Source organism: Mytilus trossulus, chromosome 14 (assembly GCF_036588685.1).
Source record: "Mytilus trossulus isolate FHL-02 chromosome 14, PNRI_Mtr1.1.1.hap1, whole genome shotgun sequence".
NCBI classification, from domain to species: domain Eukaryota; kingdom Metazoa; phylum Mollusca; class Bivalvia; order Mytilida; family Mytilidae; genus Mytilus; species Mytilus trossulus.
Genome location: NC_086386.1, coordinates 49,862,926 through 49,888,249, shown reverse-complemented (window position 1 = coordinate 49,888,249; position 25,324 = coordinate 49,862,926). Strand labels below are relative to the sequence as shown.

Genomic DNA, 25,324 nt, shown 5'->3' with positions numbered 1-25,324 from the left:
AAATATGTTGGGAATGTCATCAGTACCGGTGAAAAATGAAGGCTGAGGCAGACTGAAAATAAAAGTAAGGGTATTACAGTTTTAGTATAGCTTTAGAAGGTCAGGGCATATAAATGATTAAACATGTTAAAATATGCCTAACAGCCCTATATTTTGACCTTTAAATAAAAAAATAGTGCTTATCAATTTTCTGTTCTGAGATATTAATTAGTGCAAACTATATTTGGTGAAAAAAGAAAATATATAGAATTTTACTAAATCTGGTGTATCTCAGATATTTTAATGAAACTAACTCGGATATAAAATTTTACAGATATTTCATTAAGATTGAGAAAATCCAGGGCCTTTCATATGATGCTGTCAATTCACCATTCTTAAAATGTCTTGTACCAAGTCAGGAAAAAAGCACCTGTTACATTATAATCCGTTTCTATGTGTGTTGCATTGCTGTTTGTTTGCGTTTCACTTCAGTGTATCTGTTATTTGGATGTTTTCCTTTTATAGTTGATGTGTTTCCCTCAGTTTGTAACCCGATTTTTTTTTCTCTCAATCGATTTTTTGCTTTTCAACAGTATCATACAATTGTTGCCTTAAATAAGCATTAATTGGTAGTATACAGTATGCAAAGTATACTTTTAAAGCACTGAATGCAAAATAGATTCATAATGTGTGAATATAATATGTAATTTTAATTGTTTATATTTACTCTCTGCAGCCATTGAAACTCAAAATTGATGATACTTGTTGTCAAGAGTAATTTTGTCCTGTCCATCCCCCAAAAGAAAGCTTCGAAAAAGCCAGGGCCAAAAAAGAAAATAACAACTCAATGCTAGAAATACATAAAATGTATAAAAAAAAAACACCTATCAATAATGTTCAATGTAATAAAACATCAATATTGATAGACACACAAGAAAATTAACAAATGCCTTCCCCATGGATCATAAAACAGATTATTCATCCTGTAAATGCTATGATTTAATTATTGTAAAGGTCTTTTGTTAACAAAACAAACTAGCTGTGCTTTGCATTAATGCAAAAAATAAAGGTATATAATGTAAGTCAGCTTTTTTTTAAATGAATTTATACATCAGACAGTTAACTTCTTAAACACAACATTTGCAAATATGGCTTTGTTTAAACATTCCAGTTCATGTATTAGCTAAGTTATGTTAGACATATGGTAAGCGATGATATTGTTTTAACAAGATTGCTAGTTTTACTATTTGAGACAGAAATTGTGAAAATTTATTAACAAATAGACAATCAATAAGATTTGGACTGGATACAGAGACATTTTGGAATACTTTATATAATTTTAAATGTTACTATCTTTACTTTATAGTATACTGGAATGCTTTCAGTTTGATTCAAATAGGTAATCTTTTCATTGCAGCAAATATGCACAAAGAGTAAGCCGAAAATATTTTAAGTCTTGTTTTTTAATATTCGTAAGAAATTGAAACAGGGATGTGGATAAAAAAAATGTAGTGTAAAACAAAACTTACATGAAGTAACTTCCTTAAGGCTATAATTCTGATGAGGCTTTTTTTATTTGAATAAACGTAATTAATGGTTACAGAAGTCACGACACGCCTCTTTTGTGGAGATATAAAGTATTCATAGTTATTTATATTTGTTGACGGACAGGTTCTCAGATATGATCTGGGCAATGTTACGAGTAAAAAAAAACCAACCAGGATCTGGTGAAACATGAATTCTGAAGCAATTAAAAAATAAATAGGGTAGTACAGAAGTTTAGTATACGTTTAAGGTGGTAGATCTAGGTTTAGGGAAATAACTATTAAAATCATCAGTACGTTTGTGTCGGCCATTTTCATAAATATGTTTTAAGCTTCTAGGATACATAGATTATTTTCAATCTGTTTCAGGTAAATGCTTAAAATGCATTAATTAAACTTGACTATTACAAACGCATCACTGAATTAAAGAGTTATCTTCCTGGACCAAGGTCTACCCCCTTAAACTATTAGAAGGTTGAGGCATATAAATGCTTTAAATATTCCGCACAGCCTTATATACTGACGTTTCAATAAAAAAAAAAAAGGCAGTGCATATCTACTTTCTGTTCGAGTATAATTTTTTTTACTAAACTACATAGCTAAAGTTAAACAGATTCAACCGCTAAGGGAGTTTCTATAGGAAATTGGATTGTCTATATTAAAAAAAGTGACATTCCAATTCTATTTTTATCTAATGACATACAACTAATTGTAACACGTATACACACAGTGTTTGTAGGTAAATCCAATAGCATGTGCAAGTTTCAAGTTCTTTTAACACTTGGATAACGAAATTTTAGAAAGCAAATATCATACAAATTCTCTATCAAGCTAATTCTAAATTTATACATATAAAATATATCACGTCAGTTTGATGTAGTGATACTAGGTCATCATCAAGGCACAGGGGCTGAAAATAAACAAAACAAAATTAATTACAATGATTACTGAACAATATATATGTTTAGTTGCAGGATGATATTCTTTTTCGTCAATCAACAAGTGTATGTCGAATATGTATAATAATACAAATTGGCTGTGCAGTGATAATTAAGCAGTGGATATCTGAACCCTTCAATATGTATCGAGGGATTACGTTAGGATGTCCTTGAGGAGCTATACTGGTATGAAATTATAGATTTATATTCTTTATTTAGAGCAGGATTCATGAACAGTTACAAAATACAGGCAACTAGTAAGCTTTCGGAGTATAAATGCCTACGGTGTCACTTTGTTTTAAAATGGAAGTGGTGGGATGGAAATACCAAAGGGTCATTCAAATTCATAAAAATAAACTGACAACGCCATAGCTATAAAGAAAAAGAATACAGACAAGCAATAGTACACACAACTCCACATATAAATATAAAGACTATACAACACGAAACCTACAACAAAGGATAGGGGTTCTAAGGTGCTACGGAAGGGTAAACATATTCTGTTCAACGTGTCGAACCATTCGTGTTGCTCATGTTAGTACACTACAGGAAATGAGTCTAATGCATCATTTCATACGGTATCAAACCACTAATTTGGACCAGGTCGAAGCATACAAGAAAGGAGTATATATTTTCAACAAAATAGTTCCTTCGCATAGCTGTATCTTTGTCAATAGGTAAAATATATTTCATATTCACTTAGACAACCTTGTCTAAAGATGGTATAAATGCACCATTTCTGAAAAGTTCCTCTAAGACATCATATTATGAAGGCACCACAAACGAATGGATAACAACATTCATATTCCTGCCATGGCACAGGCGTTTTCTTATGTAGACAATGGTGGATTGAACCTGGTTTTAGAGCTAGCTTAACCTCTCACTTGTATGACAGTCGCATCAAATTCCATTACATTGTCAACGATGCGTGATCAAAACAAACGCACAATAAGTAAAAATATCATAAATAGGTTCACAGCAGCCAACATTGTGTTATCGTCTTAAACAATATAAAAACAACAAATGCAACGAAGAAGCACAAAAAGGCATACATCAAATTTTACATCTTCATTTTGCTAATAGTATACGATTGTATTCATCTATGTAAAATCTACCCGTAAAGGATGGAAGGTTTTCAGTACTTGTGTAAAATTGCGCGTTTGATATTCGCACAGGTAGTCATAAAATGATGCATACATACAGAGTCACGTAAAGTAGATATAACAAAAATAGACTTAACAGTAAAAGTAATAAATAAAATAATCGTGTGGTTCAAAGTATGACGGGCTACATAAGTACAGAGTCACGTCAAATTTATATCCCGAAAAACAAACTTTAACAGAAAAAGTAGTATTAATAAATAAAATAGTTTTGTCATTCAAAGTATGACAAGATACATAAGTAAAAGTAAGAATAATGGATGTAATAATTGTGTCGTTCAAAGTATGATGGTATACATAATTTAGATCTCTGAATATAGTTCACATTGGCACTAATATTGATTTTGTCATTAGCAAATTAAAACATAACTAAATTTCATCATCTTTTGGGGCGAGATGTATAGGGGACACAGCCACGTTAACTTTTATTTCTATAGAAGTCGCTCTTCACTATACTACTACCTGTCGATACATTTATTTTTGGCATTGCACAAGTCATGTCTTCTTTGACTATTAATGACGTTAAAATACTAAATCCCTGTGATGTGTTTTAGTCGATTTTAGTCTCTGATGCATGATTTTTTACTATTAATTGGTTTTGGCTTTTAACTAGCTGTCAGTAACTGCGAGTACTCTCAAATCGTATTTTCTTGTTAATTCGACCTGTTGATACTGTTTATAATGCTTTTTTGTCATTTTTTATTTATATGGATCTTGGCTGTATACCAGCTTTGATTATTTGTAATATCTTCAATTTTTCACTTATTCTTACAACATTTGTATAAACTTCAAGATTATAAAAAACCGGTTTTTATCTAAAGTGAACATTGATTGGTTAAATATTTCTCAGTGTGTTTGAATTTGTTTGATAGCCTTTTGGTCATGACTGTTTTTCTCTAATATTTAATTAACTGTGCATTTGTATTCAGATATCGCAGATCAAATTTATTCGTTCTTTGTGTAATCATACGTTTTTTGATTGAGTTAAGTCTGCTAATTGATATTTTATCGTATGTTTTTATATGTTGTGATGTTATGCTATTGTTTCAGAAAAAGGGAGAAGGTTTGGGCCCTTTAAAACGTTTAATCCCGCTGCAAATGTTTGCACCTGTCCTAAGTCAGGAATCTGATGTACAGTAGTTGTCGTTTGTTTATGTAATATATACGTGTTTCTCGTTTCTCGTTTTGTTTATATAGATTAGACCGTTGGTTTTCCCGTTTGAATGGTTTTACACTAGTAATTTTGGGGCCCTTTATGGCTTGTTGTTCGGTGTGAGCCAAGGCTCCGTGTTGAAGGCCGTACTTTAACCTATAATGGTTTAATTTTTAAATTGTTATTTGGATGGAGAGTTGTCTCATTGGCACTCACACCACATCTTCCTATATCTATAAGCAGAAAGTCACGTCAAACGAATATCTGAAAAAACTGACTTTAACAGTAAAAGTAATATTAATAACGATAAATAAAAGAATACTATAACACGTTCTTAAAACGTCAGTACAGCTCACGTGGACCAAGACAAAGGCTAAGGAACTAGAGGCACCCTCTAGTAAATCCAAGCCGTCCCTGAAGAGTAAGCCACCCTCCACCAGGAAAGGCAACAAAAACAGCTGAGTAACCTGCTGACAAAGTCCAACAAACCACCACCACACAAACAGAGACAAGAGACAGCGTAGTTGGACCTGTACTAACACCAACGAAGTACAAGGGGAACCAGTTGGGGTTGTAGTCAATAGGGATATTGTCACCAGTCCCTACAACCCCGACAAGGCCTGCCACCGCCTGGTATTGTATACCTCCACCAATGACAGAGGCAAGCGCAGTAGGATCGACTTTGAAGATGGGTTCGACATCGACCTCCCTACTGCGCACACCACAACACACATCACTGACCAATCCAAAGAGGCAATTCAATCAGCCATGCATACAAGCAGCAAGACCCGATACTCCGTACCAGCAACACCAACGCAGCCGGAGTAAAATGAAGACAAACAGACCGACAGACTCCAGTCTATAGGATAGGTTGCTACAGTCCGCGATATCCATACAGGATAGTCGGACTCTAAACACCCACACATCATCATCATTATTTAAAGATAACCAACATCAGTAAGCAAAATCTAAACTTCAAGACCATCTTGTATTATTTGTGAAGTTGATACGGAATATTTATCAACAAGTTTTTGGTACCTTCCGATTAACCTTTTTTAGAAAAAGGACAAGACGTTCTTTAACATTACCCTGGTCCATCAACTTTCTGCTCAGACTCTGGTGACGTTTTGCAAAGTCTGAATAGGAGCTGCAAGCTCTTGAATACCGAACAAGTTGGGAAATGTATATTCCATAAGCAGGTGAAGTTTGTATATTGCTTCTAAGGTGGGGGAAATTGATAATTTCAAAATTAAAATCGTCCCGTTTGTCATAGATCCTAGTACGGAGATGACTGGGTATGTCAAATTTGAGGTATTAGTCTAAAAATGAGGCGGAGGAAGCCGTGTCTGTCGTCTTTTTACTTTCTAGTTCTGGTGAATATATTAATGGAACCCAATCAGAAAAGTTCGGATTGTTAATGGAAAGAACATCATCAATATATCTGAATGTGAAATAAAATAACCTGGCTTCTTTGATCTTCTTGTTCTGACAAGTGTCTGAAGGAACTCCGATTGATATGAAAATAAGAAGAGGTCGGCAAGGAGAGGAACACAGTTCGTTCCCAAAGGAATGCCGACAATTTGTTGAAAAATTCTACCTCCAAGTTCAACAAATATATTGTCAATAAACTCCAGCATACTGATCACTTGTTCCTCTGTGTAGTATGTTTTTCCCTTTTGTTCCCAATTAACAAAATACGCCTAATTGTATGTCAAAGTGATAAATTCATAGCGTATGCTACCATTTTTATGATGAAAAGCATTGTGGATTATTTCTTTTAGACGGTTTTTAAATTTCACATGGGGAATGGTTGTAAACAAGGTTGAAAACTTTAAAGTTTTTAGAGAATTTATGAATCCACATATGGTTAATACCACTACGCGAGTAAACAGTTTCACAGTATATCTGAAGACCCTCGTTCACTGCGGACAGAATTTTAGTCAATCTAATGCACACACTTTAGTAGAACATGATGAGCAGATGAACCGGCAATGTACCAGCATATTGATCACTTGTTCCTCTGTGTAGTGTGTTTTACCCTTTTGTCCCCTATTAACAAAATATGCTCAACCCTATGTAACCCTAGCGGATGATGAAGATGAGAAAGAATGTCATTATAGCTTCCAGAGGGCGATCTAGATTTGGAAGACTTTTTTTACATTAGGCCGATGGTAACGTTTTTGCCCATGATTACGTTGGTTTCGTAAGGTAGAAGTAAATAAACTCATTACATTAACATCACTGCAGGCTTGACTTGGCAAATATCCTACTCCTTTGACATTATTATTGCAACCATTTGGCATTGCAGAACCTAGTTCCCTTTCCAGAACTGTTCTCTATCTTTTCGGAAAGGAGTACTAAATACAGGGCTATGTATGTGGTGATAAATTTTCTCGATGATGCGTACTTTCATAGATAAAGAGGGATCATGGTCCGGTTGATTAAAATTGTTATAAATAACCCTGAATTGCGGATCTTTATTATCAGTTTATTCAACTTTCTTGTAAAATCAAGAGACTGTCGGTAGGATAGATATAAGATGTAAAACCATTCAAAGATGAAAACATTCGGTCTAATCTTTATAAAAAACAGTTTTGCACCACATCAACAAATGACAGCTACTAAAAACAATTGACAATAAAAACAATTAAAAAAAAATCATAGGAGACCATTTCCATCTTCAATTTTAAAACACATCCCAGGAATTTAGTATTTAAACGTCATGAAGAGTCGTAGAAGACATGACTTGTGGAATGCTAAAAATAAATGTATTCAGCAGAAGGATAGTTAAGAGTTATGCTCTTCATAGATAAAAATGAACATGGATGTGTCTTTATGCATCCCATTTAAAAAGAATGCAAATTTAGTCATTTTTGTTTTTATGACAATTAAAATCGATATTAGTACCAATGTTAATGTTGAAATAGTTAAGTAAAGTGTTAAAAGCAGTAATGCAATATGTTGTTCAATAATAAAAAAAACGCATTTCAACTTAAAACAAAATTAGGGAAGATGAATATTAATGCTTTACATTGCAGAATTTTAAACATAAAGCAGTTGGGCAGTGCATTAGTGGTTTCATAGTTGTTTCATACCTAAAGTGGTGTTGTATTTATACCTAAGACGCAGCGAGTTTGAGCAAATCTTAGCCCTTATGATGAGTATATCGCTTAACTGTCTGTCATCGTTAAAACATAATGTTACCCTAGATATAGATGCCGTTTGAAATATTAGTCGCAAGGTTGCTATCAAATTGGCGTACGTAGTGAAAATATCAATAAAATTGAGAAAGGAAATGGGGAATGTGTCAAATCGGCAACAACCCGCCCATAGAGTAGACAACAGTCGTATACCACCAATGGGTCTTCAATATAGCGAGAAACTCCCACATCCTTAGACGTCCTACAGCTGGCCCCTTAAAAATATGCATACTACTACAGGGATAAAGGACGTCATACTAAACTCCGAATTGTACACCAGAAACTAAAATTAAAATTATACAAAACTAAAAAGTAAATTACAAAAATACTGAACTCAGAGGAAAATCAATACGGAAAGTCCATAATCACATAAAATCAAATATCAAGAAGCATCAAAAACGAATTGACAAGAACTGTCATATTCCTGAGTTTGTACAGGCATTTTCAAATGTAGAAAATGGTGGCTAAAACCTGGTTCTATAGCGCTAACCCTCTCTCTTTAATAACAGTCTCATCAAATTCCGTTATATACTAACTAAGGGCAGAGGCTCCTGACTTGGGTTCAAGCAAAGTCCGAGTCCGATGTCAGAAGATGCAACAAAAGAAAATAAATAAAATGACAATAATACACAGACTAGTAGTTAACTGACATGCAAGCTTCATCACTCAATTAAAAGTTTATGTCTTTATCATATGAATATCAGGCAAAATCCCTCCCGTTAGGGGTTTAGTTTCATAATATCATAAAATATATGAAAAGAACATAATCCGTGTCATGCCATCAACTTTTTTTTTAAATAAATTTGTTTAGTGCCGATGCAAAGACTCTATGAAGTGGTGACGAAGAGGGATAGTCAAACTCATAAATCGAAAATAAACTGACAACGCCATGCATGGCAAAAAATGAAAAGGACAAACAAACAATATAGATGAAGACATAATTTTTTAAATAGTTTAATTGAAGTCTGAAGCTTGCATGTCAGTTAACTGCTAGTAGTCTGATGTTATTTATGTATTATTGTCATTTTGTTTATTTTCTTTGGTTATATCTTCTAACATCAGACTCGGACTTCTCTTGAACTGAAATGTGCGTATTGTTATGCGTTCACTTTTCTGCATTGGCTAGAGGTGTGGGGAGGGTTGATATCTCACAAACATTTTTAAACCCGCCGCATGTAAGCGCCTGTCCCGAGTCGGGGGCCTCTTGCCTTTGTTAGTCTTGTATTATTTAAATTTTAGTTTCGTGTGTACAATATGGAGTTTAGTTTGGCGTTCATTATCACTGAACTAGTATATATATTTGTTTAAGAGTCAGCTGAAGGACGTTTCCGGGTGCGGGGATTTCTCGCTGCATTGAAGACCTGCTGCTGATGTCTGCTCTATGGTCGGGTTGTTGTCTCTTTGGCACATTCCCCATTTCCATTCTCAATTTTTAATTAATAGCATTAAAAATTACAGACACGCAAACAATAGCACACACGACACGAACAGAAAACTAAACTAGAGGCTCTAAAGAGCCTGTGTCGCTCACCTTGGTCTATGTGCATATTAAACAAAGGACACAAATGGATTCATGACAAAATTGTATTTTGGTGATGGTGATGTGTTTGAAGTTCTTACTTTACTGAACGATTTTGCTTCTTACAATTATATCTATCATGAACTTTGCCCATTAGTAACAGAGAACTATATTTGGTAAAAATTTACATAAATTTACCAAATTAATGAAAATTGTTAAAAATTGACTATAAAGGGCAATAACTCCTTCAGGGGTCAATTGACCATTTAGGTCATGTTGACTTATTTGTAGAACTTACTTTGTTGAACATTATTGCTGTTTACAGTTTATTGCTATCTATAATAGTATTAAAGATCACCAAAAACGGCAAAATTTCTTTAAAAATTACCAATTGGAGGGCAGCAACCCAACAACCAGTTGTCCAATTCATCTGAAAAATTCAGGGCAGATAGATATTGACTTGATTAACAATTTAACTTCTTGTCAGATTTGCTCTAGATGCTTTGGTTTCATAGTTATAAGCAAAAAACTGCATTTTACCCCTATGTTCTATTTTTAGCCGTGGCGGCCATCTTGGTTGAATGGCCAGGTCATCGGACACATTTTTCAAACTAGATACCCCAAAGATGATTGTGGCCTAGTAGTTTCAGTGGAGATTTTGTAAAAGATTACTTAGATTTATGAAAAATGGTTAAAGATTGACTATAAAGGGCAATAACTCCTAAAGGGGTCAACTGACCATTTTGGTCATGTTGACTTATTTGTAGATCTTACTTTGCTGAACATTATTGCTGTTTACAATTTATCTCTATCTATAATAATATTCAAGATAATAACCAAAAACAGCAAAATTTCCTCAAAATTACCAATTCAGGGGCAGCAACCCAACAACCGATTGACCGATTCATCTGAAAATTTCAGGGCAGATAGATCTTGACCTGATAATCATTTTTATCCCATGTCAGATTCCTCAAAATGCTTTGGTTTTTGAGTTATAAGCCAAAAACTGCATTTTACCCCTATGTTCTATTTTTAGCGGTGGCGGCCATCTTGGTTGGTTGACCAGGTCACGCCACACATTTTTTTAAACTAGATACCCCAAAGATGATTGTGGCCAAGTTTGGATTAATTTGGCCCAGTAGTTTCAGAGGAGAAGATTTTTGTAAAAGATTACTTTAATTTACGAAAAATGGTTAAAAATTGACTATAAAGGGCAATAACTCCTAAACGGGTCAACTGACCATTTTGGTCATGTTGACTTATTTGTAGATCTTACTTTGCTGAACATTATTGCTGTTTACAGTTTATCTCTATCTATAATAATATTCAAGATAATAACCAAAAACAGCAAAATTTCCTCAAAATTACCAATTCAGGGGCAGCAACCCAACAACCGATTGACCGATTCATCTGAAAATTTCAGGGCAGATAGATCTTGACCTGATAATCATTTTTATCCCCATGTCAGATTTCCTCAAAATGCTTTGGTTTTTGAGTTTTAAGCCAAAAACTGCATTTTACCCCTTTGTTCTATTTTTAGCCGTGGCGGCCATCTTGGTTGGTTGACCAGGTCACGCCACACATTTTTTAAACTAGATACCCCAAAGATGATTGTGGCCAAGTTTGGATTAATTTGGCCAAGTAGTTTCAGAGGAGAAGATTTTTGTAAAAGATTACTTTAATTAACGAAAAATGGTTAAACATTGACTATAAAGGGCAATAACTCCTAAACGGGTCAACTGACCATTTTGGTCATGTTGACTTATTTGTAGATCTTACTTTGCTGAACATTATTGCTGTTTACAGTTTATCTCTAACTATAATAATATTCAAGATAATAACCAAAAACAGCAAAATTTCTTCAAAATTACCAATTCAGGGGCAGCAACCCAACAACCGATTGACCGATTCATCTGAAAATTTCAGGGCAGATAGATCTTGACCTGATAATCATTTTTATCCCATGTCAGATTTCCTCAAAATGCTTTGGTTTTTGAGTTTTAAGCCAAAAACTGCATTTTACCCCTATGTTCTATTTTTAGCCGTGGCGGCCATCTTGGTTGGTTGACCGGGTCACGCCACACATTTTTTAAACTAGATACCCCAATGATGATTGTGGCCAAGTTTGGTTTGATTTGGCCCAGTAGTTTCAGAGGAGAAGATTTTTGTAAAAGCTAACGCCGGACGACGACGGACGACGGACGCAAAGTGATGAGAAAAGCTCACTTGGCCCTGTGGGCCAGGTGAGCTAAAAATAAACAACACGAACCCCAGCAAAAACCAGGCATGATATCAGGTGCTCCGGAAGGGTAAGTGAATCAAAAACTTCGGTAATAAATGTCCTTTCTTCGATTAAGATATTTCAGTTTTTAACGGGAAACTACACACTAGAATTTACGACAAAAGAGACGATTTTTCGTTCCCTATTGTTAATTTTCCATTTTTAGATGGTGTTGCTCCTTTGGCACCATCTTACGGTGTTTATATTACACAACTTGTTCGCTATGCCCTTGTCTGTTGTGACGTATTTGTTTTTAACGAACGCAACCTATGTATTACTGGTAAATTATTAAACCAGGGATATCGTTACCATAAATTACTTACAACCTTTACTAAATTTTCAATAGATATAAAAATTTGGTTTTGAAGTTTGGTTGTACCTGTAGAAAACTTATTTCAAACGGGATAGCACATCCTCATTTTTACGGAAATGTTGTTAACCGTGCCCGGAAATTTAGAAATGATCCATGTAAACTTGTTGCTCCTTTAAATAAACTTATTCTAAAAGGTTACCTATTCAACACTGTCATAAGATTATTGAATATTGTTTTTATTGGTATAAATATTGATTTTGATATCAGTATATTAAAAGCTAACTAAATATATCTAGATATAGGAAGATGTGGTGTGAGTGCCAATGAGATAACTCTCCATCCAAATAACAATTTAAAAAGTAAACCATTATAGGTTAAAGTACGGCCTTCAACACGGAGCCTTGGCTCACACCGAACAACAAGCTATAAAGGGCCCAAAAAATTACTTGTGTAAAAAGTATGTTATATACATATACATGTTTATAGATCTACAATCTGTCGATACCTGTAACTTGGTAGCACAAGGTCATGTTCTTCTCTGACTGTTGATGACGTCTTTACACTTAATCCATTGTATGTTGGATGTGAACGGATTGAGTGTTTAGTCTTAGAGGCATGTTTTTTTTTATTAGTTGTAATTGTTTTGAACTAGCTGTCAGATAACTGCGACTACTCTCAGATCTGTTCTTTGTGTCGGGATGTACCCGGCCACGTCCACTTTAATTTTTGTCTATCTGATGAGTTAAGCCTTTTTCAACTGATTTTGATAGTTCGTTCTTATGTTGTACTGTTATACCACTGTCCCAGGCTAGGGGAGGGTTGGGATCCCGTTAACATGTTTAACCCCGCCACATTATTTTTGTATGTGCCTGTCCCAAGTCGGGAGCCTGTAATTCAGTGGTTGTCGTTTGTTTATGTGTAACATATTTGTTTTTCGTTAATTTTTTTACATAAATAAGGCCGTTAGTTTTCTCGTGTGAATTGTTTTACATTGTCTTATCCGGGCCTTTTATAGCTGATTGTTGAAGGCCGTATGGTGACCTATAGTTGTTAATGTTTGAGTCATTTTGGTCTTTTGTGGATAGTTGTCTCATTGGCAATCATACCACAATATTAAAGCCAAAATATGCAATCTTTAATGATCTGACAAACGTATCGTAACTATATCCCTTCTTAACTATGCATGTCAAATGTGGATCTTATATTACTCACTTATTTCGCAGTTTGAACCGGAATAACCGTTTAAACAGTTGCAGGAAAAGCTATTACCAGTCACCGAACAAATCCCATTGTTTTCTAAAACATGGCGTTACTGCAAAAAGAGTACAATGTAAATAAAGAAGATGCATGAAAACATAACAAAATGTGTATGGATGCTAATGGGACAACTATCAACAATGCCACTGCTGGTGGACGTTTTGTCCCCAAGGGTATCACCAGCCCAGTAGTCAACACTTCGGTGTTGACATGAATATCAATTATGTGGTAATTTTTTTATAAATTTCCAGTTAACTAAACTTTGAAATTTCGAAAAACTAAGGGTTTTCTTATTCTAGGGATAGATTACATAAGCCGTATTTGGCACAACTTTTTGGAATTTCATTAATGAGAATATGAGAATGTAATTTGCTGCGACTGTCCTACAAGTGAGTGGTTTAGTTAGGTTTAATTCACCAATCTCTATATAAGAAAATGCCTGTTTAAAGTCTTGAGTATGACAGTTGATATCCATTATTATTTATTTATATAATATATACATTTTATTTCATTTAGTATCTGGTTGATAGTTATCAAAGGAACAAGGATTGTAATTTATTACGCCAAACGCGCGTTTCGTATACATAAGACTAATAAGTGACGCTCATATCAAAATATTTATAAAGCCAAACAAGTACAAAGTTGAAGCGCATTGAGGATCCAAAATTACAAAAAAGTTGTGCCAAATACAGCTAAGGTTAATCTATGCATGGGATAATAAAATAGCTTTTCTAGCGTCTAGAGTCATATTTTTGTTAAATGTTCAAAAATAAATTCACATACAAACGATTCTTAAAGTTACACACCCTTTTAGTTTCACCTACATGATCGTTGATATAATATATTACAATTTTTAGCATTTAGCTATAGCCAAGCTTTAGAAAGTTTAATTATAAGTTTCGGTTTGAAATAATAATATCACATGGTTGCATCGTTTTAATCAAAAGATCATCAGTTTAAACATCAACGACTGCCAAATCTTAATTATGTATTTCTAAAGTAATATGCATTTACAAATGTTAAAGTTACCTTGATTTCCAGAATCTGTGTCTCCTAAAATTGGGGAAAAAATGTATATCAATTGAGCATTATTGTATTCTTTTATATTCTGATGCAATCCAATTTGTAATTACACATCATAGTCGTTATAAAAGGATCAAGATCAATAGTATTACTACGTAATGACATTCATGTGACATTGCCTTTATTAAAAGCATAAAAGTAACTGTATTGAAACTATTAACAACAAACTGTTCTTTGTTATGATGGCATGGTGTGTAAACAGACGACTCTGAAAACATCCAGAATGCTTGAAACTGCACGTGAATATGAAAAGCAACAAATTATATGCTGGAACAGAAAGCGTCATATTTTCAACCTTAATTTGTCCCAAATTTCTAAGAGTTTGAATTTATACTGGAATTATTTACTACCCCTTCCTTCACTCTGAGTCTTCCACATATTTAAAAAAAAAACGCTATGCATGTAGGAGGGGTCTTGATCCCAAATTCCTGGGCTTAAAAACACGAAATACCGAAATCCCGGATTAAAAAATACGAAATCCCGAGGTCCCGAAATTCGAAAAAAGAATTCCCGGATCCCGAAAAGGTCAATGCCGAAATCCCGAGCTTAAAAACACCCGATCCCGGAGTCCCGATTAAGGTCCTATCCCCCTCATGTATATATTTGTTTGTAACATTCCAAAGATATATTATTACCCGATGAAACAAAGAGATCACATCTGTGAAGAATTTGAAAACAAGACTTCAATTAATGTCAGCTTAACATATGTGCATGTTTGCTGACATGAAATACCTGGCACCTGTATAAACTGTTCTGATAACAAATTGAAAACAATTTAGAATACTAAAAATGTAAAGTTTAGTATTCATGTTTACAGCATCCAAAATTATATAAAGTATCGGATTTTGCCACTGTCTCCAATTCACATCTTACTATATGCCAATTTATCATAAAAGTTCACAATTTCGATTAAAATGATAAGTTAAGGAATTTTCATATATTATAGGGTTATTGCATGAACATTCCCCAATATTCATGCAAAAACCCTTTTATCGTATAGCAATAATAATATTTGAAAGTAAACATTGGTTAAAACTAAGATTTTGTCGTTGATTACGTTCTGTATTTTGAAGATGTATTGCACTAGAGACATATTAGAAATTATTGCACGCTAACTTTTGGTTACTTTCTGTGGGAAATATTAATTTTCAATGATATAGGGTAATTGCGTAATTATTAAGGAATATTGTCCCGAGTTTTATATTGCTCGAGCTTGCGAGAGCTTATTCAATATATGGTATATATAAAGTATCGGATTTTGCCACGCAGTTCACATCTTACTATGTGCCAATTTACCACAAAAGTTCACAATTTCGCTTTAAATGATAATTAAGAAATTTTCATAATATATAGGGTTATTGCATGAATATTCCCCCATATTCATGCAACAACCCTTTTATTGTATAGCAATATAATATTTGAAAGTAAAAATTTGTTTAAAGTAAGAGTTTCGCGTTGATGACGTCATGCAGTTTAAAGATCTATTGCACTAGTGCAATATTAAAATTTATTGCAGCCTAACTTTTGGTTACTTTTTTGGAAAATATAATATTGCTATGCAATAATATCCCTAACAGTATACCTAATATTCTAATGCAATTATTTTGTAACAATTGTTCTGATTGGATGACAGCAAGCGTAAAATTTTCTATCTCCTTGTCTGTAACTAAGGAAGCCGACATTTTGAATTTCGGAATGTATTGACATGTTATTGCTACAATAATAAACAAAACACTCACTTGTTGCGCCTAAAAATCTTCTTTTTATAAAATTTTATTACATTTTGAAGCGGCACAGAAGCCATAAAACGCCCGGTATTTATGTTTGACGCCGGAAGAATACCTATGACGTCACCTAGTGTAGGGACCAAAGAAGATAACATCTTTTCGCGGAATTTTCTTTAATGAAGATTATACACTTAAACAATGATTGAAATTTAATTATGAACTTGTTTTGCATTAGAATAGAGATAACTGTATTGTATTTGAAGCTTTGCGGACGTCCATCGGTAGTTGGACGTCCTTAAAGCTTCAAATACAATACAGTTATCTCTTAATTATTTAACGTGTATTTGACTTGAACTGTTTTAACAAAGCTATATTTTTAAAAGTTGTATTAACGAATAAACTAACAGTTTTATAGTATTGAGTGATGAAATCTGTTCCTTTGCTTAAATTCACAGCACAATTATTGTTTCTATACAGATGATATTTGACAGGCTAAATCAATCCGGGAATATTGATTTTCTAAGGGGTTTTTTTCACCCTGGGCCTCAAATTTGCAGAATAATTCTGGTGTTTCTATGAATATGGAATATTTAAATTTTTTTTGGATAGAACACACTATTGATACTTTTATTGAGGTATCGTTTGTATCTGTAGCTTGTTTTTTTATACTGTGGTCAGGTGTTAATGCGTGCTTTTGTTTTTCAACAGAACAACACCCTAACTACAATATTTTTCAATGATCAATGCGTTTCAATGACTGCCTCAAGATAATACAACTATTGGTCAACAATTTAAATTAGAAATGTGCATACATTAGGCAATTTATTTGCTTAAGGACTTCATGCAAACTATGTATATTGACTACATAAGACTCATCAGTTATTTACCGACGACAGTATCATCTACAACACCATCAAATCTTAAAGTGACTGTGATGCACTCCAGTTAGATTTATATGCAGCTGCTAGGTGGGAGCAAGACTGGTTGATGGCTTTCCATCCAGACAAATGCACAGTCCTTACAGTATCACAGTTTAAACATGACTGTATCCTGCACAATTACAAACTTGAACTAGTCACTTCAGCAAAATTCCTGGGCATTACACTACAAGCAATTTTAAAATGGTCAAAAACATACACACAACATCATAGCTAATGGTAGCAAATCTTTGGTCTTCTTAAAAAGAAATTTAAAAACATCATGCCTGAACATCAAAACCCAGGTATATCTGACACTAGTTCGTTCGAAGCTTGACTATTCATGTTCAGTATGGAACCCTCACACAGTTGAATAAACCTCTAAAATTAGGATGGTCCAAAAAACGAGCTGCCAGATATGTCTGCAACAGGTACTATGACATCAGCAGTCCTACAGACCTGATTAACTGGCCAACACTACCAAAAAGAAGATTACGCACAAGATTGATAATGTTCTTCAAAATGGGACATCAAATCGTAGCAATTCCATCTGCTATTCTCATACAATAAGACAGTAGAACCCGCAAAACTCATAGTTTCACTTTCAGACACATTTCTACGAAAAAGATACATAGAAATTTTAATTTTCCCGTACATCATTACTCAATGGAATTCACTACCTGTCCACACACTCGTTGTAACCACAGTTTACACACTTAGAGAACAGCTTACACCAACTGTTCTCCACAAATTCATTTAACTCAATCTTGGCCTATGTACATAGTTTTAATCACAGTTTAGAATTAAAAAACAAATACGCACTCTAAACTCATCAATTGTTTTTGTGTTTTTGTAAAAGGCAGCGCAAAACTGTATATACTCTTCAGATAATGAAGGAGTACTAAAAACTTAAAGAAGAAGAAAATGAAGAAATGTGCACAAGCGCAAGTATGTATGCATGAGCTGAAGTATACATGAACTGAATTTTGATTAGTTTAATGAAATTGTTTTAATTTAGATGTGTTTATTCTTCCCTACTGAATCGCCGACTGGTAATTTTTCTTAAAATATAACTAAAAGGAACCCTAGTAACTTTTTCGCAACTATTGTAGCCTCGAGGTTTCTTAAATTAGTATTCCTCCTAAATTAATCTTTAACATACATGCATATTATGAATATGGTATTATATACATAGTCGACGTCTCTCTGGTACGTTTCTGTATAGCTTAAGTTCGTCATTCTTTTAGGGGCTTATTTGCACAACATATACAATGATTTTAATATGAATTTTCCATGTTTTACTACTGACAACTGAAAATCCAACTGTTACAGTGACTTACAAATTGGACTTACTCGACAATCTCAAACCAGTTTCTGTTCTTGATCAGTAGAATTAAAGACGACCAATTCTAGTCTCTTACAGCTTCGTCGTTTTGTCTATTGTGCACTTGGACATTTGTCTTGTAGACAATCATTACAACATTATGACCTTTTGTTCTGATATGAACACTGAAGTTTCAAAAATAATTTTAATATTTGCCAAAAAATTCGAGGTGTAAAACAAACAAATGTATATATTTACCTTTTAATTCACTCCAAACAAACAGACTGACGAATATTAATGTAGTACACAGAAAGAAAACGGCGGCAATTTTCCATATCAGTGATGTATTCGTTGAAACCGTTGTTTTTGTAGGTGACATGTTCATACCTTTATACCTAGAAAATAAATTATCTTTTTGAAATTTATTAATGATGCAATTAATGATCATTGACTTTTGATGGTTTTGAGATTGTGTAGAACTCATTAAATACAAAAAGGTTTTTAAAATGATACGCAAAACTTATCACTCCAAATTGAGTATCGTCTTTTTGAGGCTGATTGGTAATTTTTGAGCCAAACAAGATGTAAACAAAATTAAATGTGCAGTTGAAAACATTTTATTGAATTTGTTACTGTACTTTAGTAATGTTCCTATCAATTTTACTTGAAATAGTCTTCATTACTTTAACAACAATATCTCCAAATGTTGTGAATGGGTCACAGGAATTTAATCAAACACTAAATCAATCATTCACCCGCAAAGTGGAAAGGGATTAATATAAGTTGCAAAACTTGTTTCCCAATCCACTATAAATAAATATGTTTAAAAAAAATAAAAAAATCAATCAACGAGTCGATATAACAAATGATATGCGATTGTTTAAGTTATGCAAAGTACATGTATTAATCAATCAATAACATATTTAATTAATTAATTAATCCATACATTGTACAGCTACCAACAAACAAATCAATTAGCCAACCAGCCAAGCAAAAAAAGAATACCCATGTTAAACTATAGGAATATGACATAGCTATCATCAGCTTTCGTTTGATAAACAGTTATTGGCTAAAAAAAATATCTTCTATTACTTCGTCGCAGAAAAACGAAAATATACAAAACATACCCGACTCTAAGGAAATTACCTCCCCCCAAAGAAAGTTCTTTATCCAAATGAAAAAACGGAATGGAAAAACATTGTCATATTCCTGCCTAGATAAAAAAAAATCCTTTTGAATAAAATATTGGATTAAAGAAAATTAAATATAAAATTGGGAATGAAAATGGAGAATGTATCAAAAAACAACAAGCCGACCAAAGTGCAGACAATATTTGAGGCCACCAATGAGTTTAGTTTAAACATATTTATTTAGAGTGGATTGGGAAACACGTTTTGCAACTTATATTAATCCTTCTCCACTTTGCGGGTGCGAGTGCTGCCTTGTAGCGGCATTATCCTACTCTTTTTCCAAATCTACAAGGATGTCTTTAACGTGCAAGAGATATGGCTCTCCCTTAACACGGGTCAGCCATTTATCGCCCCCTTCCGACGGACTATCATCGTTTCCTCAAGACCATACTCGCAAATGGTGTCAAGGGAGAGCCGAAAATTGAGTTCCTGAAATTGTCATCCCAAATGGGAATCGAACCAGGAACCTTTAAGTTAGTAGTCCGATGCACTACACCACGGCCACCAATGAGTCTTCAATGCAGCGAGAGAATCACGCACCAGGAGGTGTACTTCAACTGGCCCCTAGTATACTAGTTTAGTTATAATAGACATTATACTAAACTTCGAAATACATAAAACAAACTAAAAGTATATAAGACTAACAAAGGCTAGAGTCTCCAGACTTGGGACACATGTAGCATGTTAAACCATTATTTTTGTGACATCAAACATTTCCTATACCTTTAGCCAATTCAATGTAGACAAAAACAAACAAACAACAATACGCACAATAAAACAGAATTTTAAAGAAGTCCGAGTCCGATGTCAGAATATATAACGAAATAAACAAAACAAATTGGCACTGATGCATACATCAAATAAATAGTTTCTGACATCCCAGCTTCAGACCCCAATTAAACTGATTGAAAGATAACGTCTTCACCATAGGAATACCAAGCACAATTCATCCGGTAAGGTGTTCAGTATTGTACCACCAGAGAACATATAAGAAGAAAATAACACGTATCATGCCAATAACTTGTCATTTTTATTTGTAATATTTATTAACCAATCTATTATTTTGTATACTATATATGTTATGTTGCTTTTGTTGCACACAATGTGTGACTGAGTGAGTGTTTTTAATAAACTTGTATCTTGCTGCAGACAGTAATAGAAAAAATGTGTTATTTTCCAATGCAGAGACCCTGTAAAAGAATATAAATTAAAGCCTAAATATGCAATCTTAATTGACTTGACAACATAATCGTAACTATATCCCTTCTTAATAAGTCTGTTTAAAGGTATTGACAGCTTTTGATGTGACTGCCGACATGTTTGTGCTTTGTAAATAATATTATCAATTGTATGTACAGTACTTGAACGTATAAGTTTTCTGCATGTTGAATTATATTTACGTCTGAAAATATTGTACCGACGATAACATTTAGACAGCGTTTTGACTAGATTGTTAGATCGAAAACCCGAGTGTAATAGTTTTTCAGTAATACATTAATTTCTCTAGGTAAATCTTTATACGTTGTTACGTACTTGAGCGAATCGTATATATAAATCAATAAGATGGTGACAAGGAAACGTCCCCATCTGAAAAAAAAATACACTACAAAAGAGTCATGATTTCGCACTCCTGTTGTTATTATAGATTTGCATGAGCTTTGTGTATCAAATTGCTGAAGTTTTAAGCAGCATTTTTATATGGAGATTGATATGGAGATATTTTTCTTAATATATATCAATCTGATACTACTTATATAGTAAACCCATCTATTCTTTAAGTTTATTCTCATCAGACATAAAACCCCAATCATTTCATCTTTAAAATAGATGATTTATCCAAGTGGACAAATTAATTTTCTGTCGACTTTTGAAACAATCATCTCTTTTGCTCATTACATACAAGAATATTAATGATTATTTTTATAATGATCTTAACTTTAATATTATAACGTTCTATGCGTACACACCAGCGGTATAATTTAGATAGTGTTTGGAATTTTCTGATCATACTCACACGTCATATACATTAATTATAAAAATGCTTCCCGCCGGCTTTGGACGATGTCGTTCGAGTAAATGAATTTCACGGGAAAATGCACGATTGTAAATCCAAAAGTAATCAAAACAAGAAAGCATAATCAAATGATGTATTTTTTTCTGATTTTACAAATTAATCTTATTCAAGCTAAGTAAATTAATGTGAATAGTTTAAGAATGTCGCTAGTTTAGTGTGATCCGTTCTTTTTGCGTCGATATAAAAAATGTTTTTACAGGAACGGCAAACACTTTTCTTCACCTAGAGCGCTTTGATCCAAAATACTTGCCGAACTAGAAATATGTCAAGGTACTTGCTTCATTACTTACATAAGTTTCCACTACGATTGATACCATAGAAAATCTTATATAAATTACAGAAAAAAAAATTGAAAATCAAACACACCAAAAATAATGGGAGAACTTGTGTACAATTGATTTGCATCGTATTGAAAGATGCAAATTTCATTATTGGTTATTATTTGGTGATACTTGCAACATTTATTTCATATACGTAACATGCTTATCTGATGTCGAATTATATTAAAAAAACATGTCTGCAATGATAAGCCAGTTGTATCAAGTTTGAGCAAAATCTTGCAAAATGGTTTGTAGTTATCTTACCTTGTTTCTTTTTTATTATTCTCAAAGTATGCCTTTTAGAGAAAAAAGTTTTGTTTCCTTTTCTTAAATGAAAATTATAACATGAAGCAGCAAACGCAGATTTTTTAAAACTAAATCAGAGATAGTTATATTCAATTATAAATTCAAACAACGAGTTTTAGTTGACTGCATTTTAAGTTTAAAGTTATATAAGGCCGTGTTTGCATTGACCTAAACTCGGTGTTGTGTTAGTGTAACCCACACATAAACTAAACATAATTACGTTCTCATTGATAAAACTCGATGTTTACATGTAGTGTAAATCATGTTTTTTCTACATGCAGTCGATAGTCGATGTAGACCTTGTGAAGGTTAAGTGTACACAAAACTAGGCATTCAGAACTTTAATTATCCCATGTATATTTAAAAAAGAAGCGATTTTTATATAAAACTGATACTTATAACACTTATTAATAAAGTTCTTTGCAGAAATATTTGTCTAAACTTGATATATTTATTTGTTATAAAAACACTTTACGTAGCCTTATTTACCCCTTGTCAAGACAGACAAGACTCATCCATCATCATTGCCGAACACATAATGCATTTGAAAAGGTCTTCCCGAATCGACTGGACGTACACACTGACAGAAATATTTGCCACTGGTCTTTACTCAAACAACAATTCAGTCATAAATGCATTACTGAAAAAGGGTGAGGCTAATTAGATATAGGAAGATGAGGTGACCGTTTGAGTGCCAATGAGACAACTCTCCATCCAAATAACAATTTAAAAAAAGTAAACCACTATAGGTCAATGTACGGCCTTCAACACGGAGCCTTGGCTTGTTTGTTTGTGCAGTATCTCAGGTCTGTTAAAATAAATTTAGAAAAGAAAAAAAAATATAACCCCCTCCTTTTGCTAAATACTCCTTGGACAAAAAAAATACCATTTGAAACAAACAGAAAAGATAGCAATGTAGTGATCCTTAACATCGCAAATCTATTTCTTCGTCTGGTCTGCAAGCACGCTGATGCAGCCTACGTTTTAATGCGTAATCGAGACATCTTTAAACTATTGCAAATCATCCAAAATTACTTTCTTAAAGGAGCAACTACTTTACTTCAAAAAAGAAGGGGGGGGGGGTTCTGGGTCAGATTTTTTTTTACTTGCGCGAAAGTTTATATTTATGTATTTTTTCTATGGTTCCAATTTAATATTTGACACGTTAATGTATGGGCAAATGGGGATTCATGATATTTGTTCATTCTAATGATCTGTATGAACCGGTTTTTTTTTTTAAATCAAATTGTGGTAAAATCATCCCCCCTTTTTTTTTTAAAGGCAAATGGTCGTTTCCTAACTGCTAGAAAAGTTGTTCGAAAATTTGAATTCTGTTCCACATAATGAACATTTATATGCCATATAGTTTACAAGTGTGAACAAAACTTATGTACAGGTAGCTAAACAAGGTGTATAGATGTGAACAAATTTAATGTGAAACTAGCGTGCATTACATTAAACCAAATGTAAACATGTTTACTGTACACAGCGTTCGGTGTGAACACGGCCTAAGTTAATGATATTTAAATTGACAATCTAAATCTGAAGATCATGATGCATTTTATTTCTGTCTTTCTGTGTCCCTTGGTCTCCATTTATTTTTTTGTAAAGGTAAAACAATTGAACAGCAAAATATTTTTATTTAAAAACGTACTTAAAACCTAAAAGGTGTTGTTATATACTAGTTATGTTTGAACTGGATGCAATCACGAGGATAGCGAGAAATACATTCAAGCCACCGATTTGAAATGGTTTTCATGTGTACTTATTCTTCACAGTATTTATATGCTTGAAACTTTGTATTCAGAAGAAAGACTTGAAGTTGTAGTTGAAACATTATTATTATGGCACCCTCAAACAGAGTTTGGGTGACATATTTATTCTACGTTTTTTTATTATTATTATTTATATTTTTCTGCATATTTTGTTCAAGCTGTTTCTTTTAATTGGATGGAACAATGTTGATGGAACTATGCTATCAAGTTGACAAACGTGTGAAGTTGTGCACCTTGCTTTGGAATGTACCAGATGGTCATCGTTTCTATGGAAACAGAAACAATGCGAAAATATAGAAAGTGCTCCAAACTCCAAAAATTACAAAAAATATTAATTGGCATGTGAAGACTTTCTATTTGACTTTGTTATTTCCAAAACGGCTGCTGTTGTCATTGAAACAGCAAAAAAATGCAAAACCTCAAAAAGCTCAAAACGTAAAGCCTTTTTACAAACATGATGATTAGCACATGTAAATGCGATTAATGACTGGAATTTTCATAATAGCTGTAGTTACCCTGACATACAGGAAACGAGGGTGCTATCCATTATTGCTAACAGTTACGAATCTAGTTCATATAATGACATTGTAATAGTTTTAGGACATAATTACATCACTATCAAAAGGTAATGTACTTTATTGTGAAAGCTGATTCAAATTAGAATTGGTTTCGACAAATTGCTTTATAATCGACGAGAAGACGTCAGGTGTGTAACGATATGCATTATTACAAAGGTAGTAATACAAAGACATAATGCAATGAATTGGTTAGATAGCTATTTGATAGGTGGGAGACGAAATTTGAATAACATGATTAATATAAATAAATTCTGAAAACACTTTTGATTATTGAAAAAAATAAAACCTATCTTCTTCCACTGTGTTGGTTTCAAATAAAATTAACGTGATTGCTTAAGAACACTTCTTTTCCAGACCAGTTTTTCCTTTGTAAAAATATTTAAAAACTGTTTAAACGATTTATCAATCAAGAACCACGGTTATCTTTCATTCCAAATTATATCGTCATTTTTTTTTATGTCAAATTTTTACCTCATTATTGTAAGCTTACTATACTGAGCCAAAAAAGTTTAGCAACACTTTTTTTTATAATTTTTTTCTTGTTGTTTTTGGAAAAAAATATTTAAACATCATTGATATAATCCTTAGTTTTACCAGTAATTTAAAACAGTCGTACTTTTTTCCTGCTGATTGATTTCGCGCCATTTCAGCTTTGGACGTGTAAATGATGTTTTACCTTCTGTACC

General features: G+C 33.3%; 1 long non-coding RNA gene across 1 annotated transcript; it reads right to left on the bottom strand.

Moving 5' to 3' along the window:
* Nucleotides 1-14,373: 14,373 nt before the first annotated feature.
* LOC134696800 (uncharacterized) lies at nucleotides 14,374-22,330 on the bottom strand. Its single transcript, XR_010103020.1, has 3 exons — nucleotides 22,244-22,330; nucleotides 18,654-18,790; nucleotides 14,374-14,397 (listed from the first exon to the last, which is right to left on the bottom strand). It is a non-coding gene; the product is annotated as an uncharacterized LOC134696800 (long non-coding RNA).
* Between the last annotated feature and the right edge of the window lie 2,994 nt (nucleotides 22,331-25,324).